Raw genomic sequence first — 12261 nt, 5'->3', positions numbered from 1 at the left:
AGAACAAGGTCTTGATGTTTATTTAGAGCAGTGAGGTTGGAACAGGATTCAGAAATATAAAAAAAAATTCAAAGGCATATTGGTAAAAGAGTAGACTTACCACTGATCTATTCTAAGGCAAACATAAACGTCAGCACATGTTACAGTCCTCTGGCTGGTCATCTGAAAGGGAGGACAGTCATCACCATGGATGTGTTGTCAACCAAAAACTTCAGATCAAATCCATTTATCATTATGTACCAAATGATACTCTCCCCTAAATTTCTATGTTTAATACTCCTTGTTATCAGTGTGAGTAAACAAAAGAAAAATTGGCAAAACAAGCAAGGGTGCTGTTTTCCTGATGAACCGGATACCAGCACTAGAGGGAAGGACACCAACACAGAGAAAAATCAACTCCTACCAAATCAGAGAGCCAGAGCCTCAGAGGCCCCCAACACTTCATCACTGAAGCAGACCATGAGGGGGCGGAAAGAATGTCAGAGCCACATGTTGGGCCATGATGTGCAGAGACATTTATCTTACCAATAACTGTGGGCTAACTTCACAATGCATGACCCATATACCTCAACAAGGAGGGGCTAATGGGGAGGGGGTAGGTCACGGATGAGCCTAATAATGGTACCAAACTGACTGTATTTGCTGAATACAAAACTAATTAATAAAAAAATTAAAAAAAAAACATAGCATGTTTAGATGATAGTACTTTAAAATTCATGAGGGAAATACTTATAAATAAGGTTATTTTCATTATTGGGATGGGTTGAATGTGAAATGTCCTAAATAGTATCAGGTGTTTGTTATTTTTTATCATTTATAATGGGCTTAGTGGTTAAGGAGTCTGCCTGTGAAACATAGAGACTTATGTGTGACTGCCCACGTCCTGTGTAAAATGGATGCACAGTGACACAAGCACACAGGCCACACATGGGCACAGGGAGCTCATGTATCTGGAGTTCAGTTGTAGTGGCTGAGGCCCCAGTACACCAGTTCTCTCTCTCTCTCCCTCCCTCTCTCTCTCTCATGCCAGTTCTCTCTCTCCCTTGCTCTCTAGTTCGTAACAGTGCTTGCTGCTATTTCCCTGGAGGTGGTTGTCAGGGGGGCATTGGGAGCCATACTTGTCACTGCTTCCTGTGGAGGTTCTTCTGTATCCCGGGGAATGTGGTAGAGGTGGCACATCTCATCGTGGCAGTTGGCTGTCTTTCTTTGTCAAATGGGTGGAGCTTGGATCTCCCCAGAATTCTCTGCCATCTGCAAAATAAATCAGATCTGCTTTATTTCTCCTCATTGTTGGGATGGTTTGAATGTGAAATATCTTACATAGCCTCACTTGTTTATTGTTAGGCTGCATACTCAATTCCCAGCTGGTAGAGTTTTTGTAGGTCCCTGGGTGTGGGACTTGGAAATTTTCATTTAGTTCCCTTGCCAGTGGGAAGTACTGCACTCATCTTCCTCCAGCTCTTGTGACTCCCCACTGTGTATTTTTGCTATGCTTAAGTAACCTTGTTGAAACTTAGCAATCTGTAACCTAAAATAAACATTTTAGTATCATAATCTGCTTTGGGTCAGTCATTTGATCCTAGAAATAGGAAGGTAAATGTTACAGGACATTGGTACTGAGAAGTGGGTGCTTTGCTCAAATAAACCTGATTGTAAGGTTCTTGTCTTTTACTACTGGTTTTCTAGTGCAATATAGTGTAATATGGAAGAATTTGGAGCCTTGGCCTACAGAAGCCTTGCATTGCTGTAATATTAGCCTGATTGACTATTCTGGCAAATATTATGAAGATGCAGAATGAAATGTGCATTGAGAAAGCTTGTCTTCTGTGGTTTTGAAGAAGAAAGCGAACTTTATTAGCAAATAAACTGGAAACAATTTGCATGGTGTTCTGGTGGAGAGACTGGCTGCATTTTGCATGAGTTTGAGCTGTATTGAATTTCATGTTGAATTTTACGGGATAATTGGACTGGAGAGATAGCTTTACAGTTAAGGTACTTGCCTGCAAAGCCAAAGGACCTGGGTTCAACTCCCCATTGCATTCATAAAGCCAGATGCATAAGGTGGTACATGCATTTTGGGCTTGTTTGCAGTGGCTGGAGGCTCTGGAATGCCCAAATGTCTTTATCTCCCTCTCTCTCTCTCTCTCTCTCTCTCTCTCTCTCTCTCTCTCTCTCTCTCTCTCTCTCTCTATCCATCCATACCTGCCTCTTTTTCTCTCTCAAGTAAATAAATATTAAAAAAAATAAAAGTACTTGATTATTATATTGAAAAGAAAAAATCAGCCAGAAGGACATAAAAAATATTAAGCTTGGCATATGAGGAAGTGTGTGATGGTTTTAGACTGCTACAGTTGTAATTGTTTAAGAGATTACCACCAGAAGAATTGGGGAAATGAGCAAGAATTCTTCTCTTTTTGTTAAGCTGATATCAGCACAAGGGTGATGGAGGAAGATAATGATGACACTCGCCACCTACCAAACCAGACATCTAGATGCTTCTAAGTGCCCATCACTGAAGTTGACTTAAAATGCTCCCAGTACTGCTCAGGGAATTTTGTGGAAGAGGGGGCAGAAAGATTGTTAGAGCCACAAATTGGGATATTTTGCACAGAGACATTGCCTCTCTCTCACAACTGACTGCTGCTCCCATAATGATCTATCATCCCCATGGGGTTGACCTGAATCCCCAGTGACGAAGGCCTCTTCAGAAAAGGTGCAGGGAAGAGGGAAAAGGATGGTACCACCATGTGATGTTTACATACAAAATATGTCCATATGTAATGATAAAATTAAAAAATAAAGTGATTACATTAAAAAAGAAAAAAAAAACAAATAGATAAATACCATTTACATACATTAAAAAAGAAATTCTGTCATCTGCAATAAAATGAATGCAACTGGAACATAACATGTTAAATAAAATAAGTCAGACACAGAAAAAAAAAGAGATTACTAGCATTGATGGTGGACCAATTGTTATGCATTGTTCCTTTTGAAAGAATTCTGATCCTATTAAAATTAGAGGCCCTGAAGGATTAATCTGTAAGGACTTCACTCTTCCTGGAAGTTATTTCTTTGAGCAATAACAAGTTTGGTGGAGTTGCCTGACAGGAACTGGTTTTAAGACTGGTTGGTGTGAGGCAAGGTTGAGGTGTCTGTAGGGAAGTGACGTGTGTTGGGACATGGCATGCAGTTGTAAGATGTACTATGTGCAGCAGTGGAGACCCAGATTGTTGGAAATGCCAGGACTGCAGAATAGTCACTAAGGGAAGATTTTGACTCAGGTGGTAGAAGAACATTGGAGGGGTTTAGTTACCCAAAACTTTGGAAGCACAAGGAATTTCATCATGCATCCCTGATTCCTGTAATGTTGCTACAGAATTTGATGCATTTTTTCCTTGCTATTTTCCCATTCCTCATTTTCAAAATGGAATGTTTACTCTGAGGCACCATGGGTTTAAAGTATTTGTTTATTTATTTATTTTATAGGAGTTACCATCATAGGCTTTCTTTAGTCTCGGAAAAGTATTTGGGTTTTTTGAGCAGAATTGGGACTTCGAAAGACTATAGGTACATTTAAAGTTTGACTGAGTGCATTTTATATCATGAGATGGACATCAGTCTATTGGGGCCTAGACCCTTATAGCCCCAGGTGTGTCTGATTAAGCCTCCTCGTTAATTCCCAGCTGATGGAGCTTTTGAGAAGTAAAGGCCTTATTCTAGGAGGTGTGTCACTGAAGGTAGGCCCTAGCTTTAGATAATGTAGCTTCACTTGTTAGTGCTAGCTATATCTCTGTTACCACTTCCTCAAAGCAGATATGACAAGATTTGATACCCTGCTTACTCTCTTGACATTGCTATCTCTGCCATGACAAAACATGCCCTCAACACTGTAAGCCAAAATAAACCCTCCCTTCCATAAACTGTTTCTGGTTGGGTGTTTTGTCCCATCCATGAGAAGGTAATTACTACAATTGTGAAAATCCATAAAGTGCTTTCTCATCTCTGAAAAATGAAGATGTGGTGAAAAATCCATGTTTGCTCTCCATGTAGCTGAACATTGGCCTTCACACACAATAACTATGCTCATGTCTTCATCCTAAAAATGCCATCCTCAAATATGAAAAATAAGTGGCATATCCTCTACATAGCTTATGGTATTTTTAAATATAAAACTGCAGGAATGCCAGTATTTAATTGATGATGAATATATATTCAGTAAATGTGGTAACAGTTGTCTCTTTAAGCCTTTTGAAATGATAGGTAATGCAATATGGATTTAAATTTATAACCATTATTTATCTTGGATAAATTTTAAATTATATTATTATTAATGGAAAATATTTAGCCTGTGTTTAAAACATAGGTACTATATCAATATATTGATCATACACTTATTTGGATGTGTTTTTAATTAATATATTTCTAATCTTTAACAATTTACCTTTGAACTGTTCATATATTTTGTCACATATCTCTTTTAATAAGCTATATACCTATTTGGAATTGTGAAATCCAACATGTTTATTAGTAATTATATAAATTTAGAGATCATTCTTTGAATTTGCTTTGCATTTTTTATATATCTCCATTACTACTATCCTTCTACTTTATCAAGTATACCAAAGCACATTTTCTGGGATGCATAGGGTATCTCAAAGACTGAAAAAGTACTTGACCACTTACTTTCTGGAGTTCATGCATAAACAACTTTGATCTTGTAAGCAGTCTTTTCTTTTTATTGTTTTCTTTATATTTACATGACATATAGATATTTAGATATTATTTATTCCTAGCCACTTAATGAACCTTATTTTCCATCAGAGAGCAGTTGAATGCACACATAGCCTGTGTGTCACCATTGCATCACTACGTATATCTTGCCTAGCTGGTTGACTTTGTGCCTCAGAGGAGCAATGCTCATTCATACATCCTTCAGCAGTTCATATACCACTTTACAGCATCATAGTAACTATCTAGAAGATGAACTGCTTCCATCTCACTTCCAATATGATCTATGTTCTGTGACTAGAGCTTGATGTATATTCAGCAACATGGTCTGGAAATTTAGTTTTGGAGGATAACTAAGTGCTTTGGTAATGACCTAAATTATTTTGGGAGTTTCATGGGCCTCCTTTACATCTCACTGTGGGAAGTAAACAAGTTTTAGTACTGCAGTTTACAAACAACAGCCTGTGGTTTTAGGATAAAGCTTTCTCCATCTTTGCAGAGCGGTTTTGCTCAAACCAGCCTTTTCTATTCCTGTATATTTCTTTTAAGTCAGTGATATCTTTTAGTTAACTAAAAGGAAAGACTCAATGGTATTTATTAATTCCATCACTATTTTGGGTATCTTCCTGCTTCCTTCCATTCCCAGTTCCCCAGAGTACTCTAGATCCTGTACTCTGTCCGTCCACTTGCCTGTCTAGCATCCCTTCCTCTGATCCCTCTCTGCTTCTATCCTCTCCAAACCTGATTCTAGGTTGCTTACTATAACTTGTAAACAAATCAAGCAATTTCACATTACAATGTGCAAATGAGAAAGTACATGTAACATTTGCCTCTTTAACCTTGTGTAACTTCATTTAATATGTTTTTGTCAGATCGATCCATTTTCCTATACATTTTTTTTAATTTCATTTTGATTACTGCTAAGTATAATTCCATTGGAAACATGTACCACATTTTCATTTTCTTTATCCAATCATCAATTGGTGGGCATCTGGACTGTCTCTATTTCCTAGCTGTTGTGAATAGGGTAGCAACAAGCTTGGCTGAGCAAGGATGGCTCTGCTGATAGTTGAGCCTTGAGGGTATATGCCAGGAGTAGTGTAGTTGGGTAAAATGGTTGACCTATTTTTATATTTTTGAGGAACCTCAATATTTACTTCCATAGTTGCTGTTTAAGGTTGTACTCCTACCAGCAATGGATTAGAGTTTCTCTTTCCCCACACCCACCTCATATTTGTTGTCATTTTTTTGATGAAAGTAAATCTAACTGGAGTGATTTGGAGACTCAACCTAGATTTAAGTTGGACTTTCTTGATGGAACAGTGGCAATTATGATGAAACATTGGGAATTGTAATGACATAGTAGGGCAAGTATTGTGCTATCACAGCAAGGAGTTTGCTCTTTAGTAGGACAACATGATTTCCAATTAAGATATTCTGATGCCACATTATTTACCAGCCCCTTAGAGGGAACTCCTGAATCACAAGGCCCTGGAGAGGGTACAAGGAAGACTGACCTTAATCTTCTACTCCTTCTCTCTCTCTCTCTCTCTCTCTCTCTCTCTCTCTCTCTTTCCCTCTCTCCCTCCTCTCTCTAACTATTTTGTATTACTTATCTTTTTCTTCCTTCTCTTTGTGGGCACTGACTTGTACCAGCATGTGGCTATCATCCACAATGAGCTTTTGATCAGTGAGACCTACAAGATTTCCAAAAAGAATGACAGATTTCTGTCAGAGTACTTGATGACCCATCAATGGTTAGTGGTAAGACCTTACTGCTGAAGACACCATATGCTGTTGGCATGTAATATGAAGTGACATGGCTAGAATCTGGAAGAGAGTCAGTCCCCAGACAGAGTGTATAGTGCCTGAAGGTGCTGCATGGGCAAAAATGACCAATATTTGTCCAAGCAACTCATGGTCTAACCTACTTAGCAGCAAATAACCTGTCATGATGCTCACACAAGTGTAATAGTGGCACACAGCCATGGTGGGAAACCAGCTGCTCTTGACTTGGCTAACTCATCCACTCAGTGGAACAAAATCCATAGCTGGAGCTGGGAAATAAGTCAGAATGATATCCAAAAAATGAGCCCACTCTCCATTAGTAAGCTACCACCAATTGTGGGCTACAAGAAGGCTTACACACATTAAATTCTCTATAAAAATAATAGTTATCCTATTTATTTGTTGCTAACTTTACTGTCTGTCTGAGAATTTGCTTCTCTTTTTCAGATAGACATAGATTCTAAGGAGAGAAGCACCCCATCCTACCTCAAAAGGGCCCCAGCTGAAACTAAGAATAATTCGGGAAACAAGTAAGGGTGCCATTTTCTTGGTGAACATGGTACCAGCACAAGGGTGAAGGAGATTGACACAGAGAACAAGCAACTCCTACCAAATCTGTTATCCAGAGACACAGAGGCTCCCAAGACCTCATCACTGAAGTAGACCTAAAATGAACCCAACATGGCTCAGGGAAATTTGTGGAAGAGGGGGCAGAAAGAGTGTCAGAGGCAAACATTGGGTCATGATACACAGAGACATTTCCTCCTACCTGGCTAACCCCACAATTCATGACCCATATACCCCAAAAGGAGTGTCCATGTGGAGGGGGGAGGACAGAGAGGAGGCTAACAATGGTACCAATTGGCTGTACTCACTGAGTATAAAACTAATAAAACGAAGATATTCTGATGCCACTTTGTGGTAACTTAATGTCCCAAAATGGTGTTATGATTTTGACATGTCAATTTATTATGTCATAGAGGGTATTTTGATACTACAGTGTGGAATTATGATGTTATAATAGCATGTTGTGAGGTCTCATTGGGAAGTATAATGTCACAGTGTGGTATCATGATATCAAAGTAGAGGATTGTGATGTCACTTTGGGATACTGTGATTTCAAGGTGGAGCATTATGTTCTCACAATTGGGCATTTTCATGTCAGTGCTGCACTATGATGTCAGAGTATTATAATTTCCCACACTGTATAACTGTGATGTCACAGTAGGGGAATGTTTAATTACACTGAGACATCATGATATTCCAGTTGTGCATTGTTGTTGTCTTGTAAGGTATTGCAGTGACACAGTATGTGTTGGTGATGTGACAGTGAAGGCCTTGTCATTATGGTGAGGTAAGAAGGTAGCGTAATGAGGACACAATGCCATATAGTAATGTGATAGTGTAGCATTTTAATTTCAAGGAATATTGTGGTGTCACATTTTACACATTATGGTGTTACAGTTTGATATTTTTATGTAATAATAGGGAAGGTGATAACAGACTGGCATTGTTCTATCAGAGTGGGGCATTATATAATCAAAGTTGGATATTGTGGAATCAAGTGAGTTAGTGAAATGTCACCATTTGGAATTGTCATGTTCCAGTGGGGTGTTATACTGTCCCTCTAGGATGTTGTGATGACACTGTGTGGCATTGGGATATTACAGTATGGTACTGAGTTTTCACACTATGATATTGCAATGCCACACTATTGCCTTGCTATGCTAAATGAGGGCATGTGAGAGATCACACGAACATGGTTATGTCAGGGTGGTCTGTTTATTGTCTCTGTGGGCAAAGGTGAAGTGATAGTAGGGTTTTCTTTTTTTAATATTTATTTATTTATTTATTTGAGAGCAACAGACACAGAGAGAAAGACAGATAGAGGGAGAGAGAGAGAATGGGCGCGCCAGGGCTTCCAGCCTCTACAAACGAACTCCAGACGCGTGCGCCCCCTTGTGCATCTGGCTAACGTGGGACCTAGGGAACCGAGCCTCGAACTGGGGTCCTTAGGCTTCACAGGCAAGCGCTTAACCGCTAAGCCATCTCTCCAGCCCGATAGTAGGGTTTTCTGATGTCACAGTAGGATATTGTGATGTCTCAGCAGGATATTTTAAGGTGTCATTGGGACATTGCAATGTTGCAGTAGGGGGTATGTTTCTGAAGTATGTGATCTTGCTGTTAAGTAGGATAATGTGAGGACATTGTGAGCACTGTGAAGCTATAATGGAAAATCTTGATGTTACAGTAGTGTATTGTGATATTACAGTGGGACAATGTGATTTAGCATATGGCATTTTGAAATCATAATGAGATACTGTGATATGCAGTGGTGTATTGTTTTGTCCATATGAGAAACATTATATATTGTTATTTCATGTTGATGCATCATAGGGTAAAACTGGGATAATTAAGATGTCACTGTAAAGTATAATTGTGTGGCAGTAAGGGAAATATAATTTCTAAAAATAAAAATATATTGTGATGGTACAGTGGGACATGGTGACGTCACAATGTGGCATTGTGGTGTTTCAGTGAAGCATTTTATTATCACAGTGGGCAGTTGATGACAGAGCAGGATATTATGACATGCAAAAGTGACATTGTGATTTACAGTGTAGCTTTGTCACATTGAGTCTTTGGATTTAACTCTAAATAACAGATTGTCAGATAGGTGAATTGGGATTTTATATTTGAGCATTTTGAGCATTGTGCTGTTATACTGGGCCATTTTAATGTCAATGTGGATATTGTGGTGTAAAAGTTTGTCACAGTAATTGCACAGTATGGTGCCGAGATATCAAAATGGGGTTTTGTGATATAATTCCTGGGAAGTTTGCTCTTGGAGGGCAAGGACATTCTACAGATTGGCATTGTGATGTCACAGAGTATAATTGTGATGTAATTCAAGAGAGCTGTGATATCACAGTATGGCATTATGATGGTACAATAAAGAAATATCACTTCCCATTTTGGCATTATTTTGTTACTATAGGCTGTTCCAATATCAGTTTCCTTTTCCTGTGACATTTTGCTATGTTAAGGCACAGTGCAAGGCAGCATGTTCAAGAACACCATTGCAATATTTCTTTGTGTATTAGGATAAGACAATTGGTATTTGGTGCATTGTCATTCACCTCTGAGAATTTTTTTGTTTTGTTTTGCTTTTTGGTTTTTTGATGGATGGTCCCACTCCAGCCCAGGCTGACCTGGAATTCACTATGTAGTCTCAGGGTGGCCTCAAACTCATAGCAATCCTCCTACCTCTGCCTCCTTATTGCTGGGATTGAAGCATGCAACACCACGTTCAGCAACAGTTGAGAGCTTTGATATGGCAGTGGAGAATCATGATGTCACACTCCAGCTTTATTATGTCACACACACATCATGACACACTGAACCATTATGTCACTGTATGTTTGTGTGAAGGGACATTGTTACTTTTGAAGTCACTATAGTGCTTTGAGGCATTGTAGTGTCATTTCATTACTTCAGTTTCATAGTCCCCCTATGGTCTGTATTCCATTACTTTATTTTCATAGACAGTGGGAGTCTTCCTGGACCCCAGGAGTCCTCATATCATCACTCAGTGAATGACCATTCTCTAAAAATGAGGTGGAGAGCAATTGAGGCAGACATCCAATGTTGACATCTGGTGTCCGCACACATTCACATTTACCTATATAATCCTCATATCATCTCCTACTTTGGGGGACTCACAGCTTCTTGTGTGACTCAGAAGACACAATCACATCTCCACATGGCTTTAAGCATTTGGAGTTTGTTTGCAGTGGCAAGAGGCCCTGGTGCACCCACTCTGTCTTTCCCTCTGTATCTAATAAAAAAAGAAAATGATTAAAATAATTTTTAAATGTTGGGTGGAATTTGGGACATTTGACCCCATAACATTTCACAATTTTGAAAGTTTTCTCCACTTTTTTTTTACTCCAACTTCTTGCAAGTGGTCAGAAATTTCATACCTTCAAGCCTTTTTATATCTCTGGATCCATTCCCCTGCATGATCTTCAACTTCTGCTTATCAGGTCCTAAAGCTCAAGTCTCACTGTCAAGTTTCCCATATCCTTTCTCAAACCCAGACTCGGCTGATGAAACTCTTCCTTACTGAACTCCCCCTGCCCCTTCTACTCCCTCAGTGCTGTCCCCTTCCTCTGAACCCACTCCTGCCTCTGCCCTCTCACAGACAAGCCCACAAGTCTTCCCTCCCCCAATCCTCTCCTGTGTCTGCTTCTGTCTCAACTCCCTCTGCTGCCTCCAATGCTTCTTTCTCACCCCCACCCCCGCCATAACATTGCCAATGTCTCTTATACCACCCTAATCTCAACTTAACTTTTTTTTACACAGGTTCCTCTAATCTTTCAGTTCCTAAGATTTACCTGCCCTTGCCCCTTTACTCCACCCAGACTCCAGTGTTCTCTGCCCCCTCACTCTCAAGGCTCACCCCATTCTGTTTCCCTCTCTTGCTTTTCTCCTCTGAGAGGCCGCAGAAATTGACAGTCCTATGCAAGTACATGTCCCATTTCCCATGGTAGACATGTCTCAGAAAAACGATTGGGTATTTTCTCAGAAAATCCTTCCAAATTAAAAGGAACCTTTAAGACACACTCAGGCCTATCATTTAGCCTGGTCTGACATTTAGTATGTCTTTTTTTTTTAATTTTTTGTTTGTTTGTTTGTTTATTTGAGAGCAACAGAGAGAAAGAGGCAGAGACAGACAGAGAGAGAGAATGGGCGGGCCAAAAGCTTCCATCCTCTGTAAATGAAATCCAGATGCGTGCGCCCCCTTGTGCATCTGACTAACGTAGGTCCTGGGGAATTGAGCCTGGAACCGGGGTCCTTAGGTTTCTCAGGCAAGCGCTTAACCACTAAGCCATCTCTCCAGCTCATTTAGTATGTCTTAACTTCCACCCTTAACCCTGATGAAAAGACCCTTATCTGGCAGGCTGATACTCAGCACATGGACACTCTTCATCAGCAAAACTGAAACAATAACCCAGAAGGCCAACAGGCTGTCCCACTTCAGGACACAAGTTGGAATTACCAACCTGGCCACCCAGACTTCCAAAGAAGACATAATATGATCCCATGCCTCCTAATGGGCATGGAGAAAAATTCCCATAGTCAAGTCAATGATGATAAAATATGGGAAATAACACAAGAATCTAATGAAAATATCCTTCTTTTTATGACTCATCTTACTGACACAATTACTAAATACATCTTTTTGGACCCCCACCTCCCTTGAAGGACAACTTTTTCTTCCCATAGAAGTTATTTCTCATTCAGTTCCAGATATCCAAAGAAAATTCCAAGAACATAAACTAGACACGCAAACATCACAACATAAACTTCTCAATCTGGCCTTCAAGGTCTTTAATAAGGGAGAGGGAACCCAAATGGGAGAATGAAAGACATTTAAAACTTAAATACTAGCTTCTGCAGCCGTCAAAAGCCCTCAGCACCAAACAGGTTTGTCACCAAGGTGAGGCTGACAGTCCTGGGATACCCCCCCCCCCCCGTACCTGTTCCTGCTGCAGAAAAGCAGAGCATGGGGCAAAAGAGCGCCCCAAACCCAAGCCTCCTCGCTAGCCTCCTCGAAGCTGTGGGCAAGGGGGCACTGGAAAATTGATGGTCCTCAGGGGAGACACCACACCCCAAAGGAATGCACTGAACCACAAGATACCCACAAGATACTGTTATCAGTGATCAAATGAGGAGACC

The sequence above is a fragment of the Jaculus jaculus genome, chromosome 15, assembly GCF_020740685.1.
Source record: "Jaculus jaculus isolate mJacJac1 chromosome 15, mJacJac1.mat.Y.cur, whole genome shotgun sequence".
NCBI lineage: Eukaryota > Metazoa > Chordata > Mammalia > Rodentia > Dipodidae > Jaculus > Jaculus jaculus.
The sequence above is the reverse complement of the archived record's forward strand: the minus strand, read 5'-3'. Positions refer to the sequence as shown.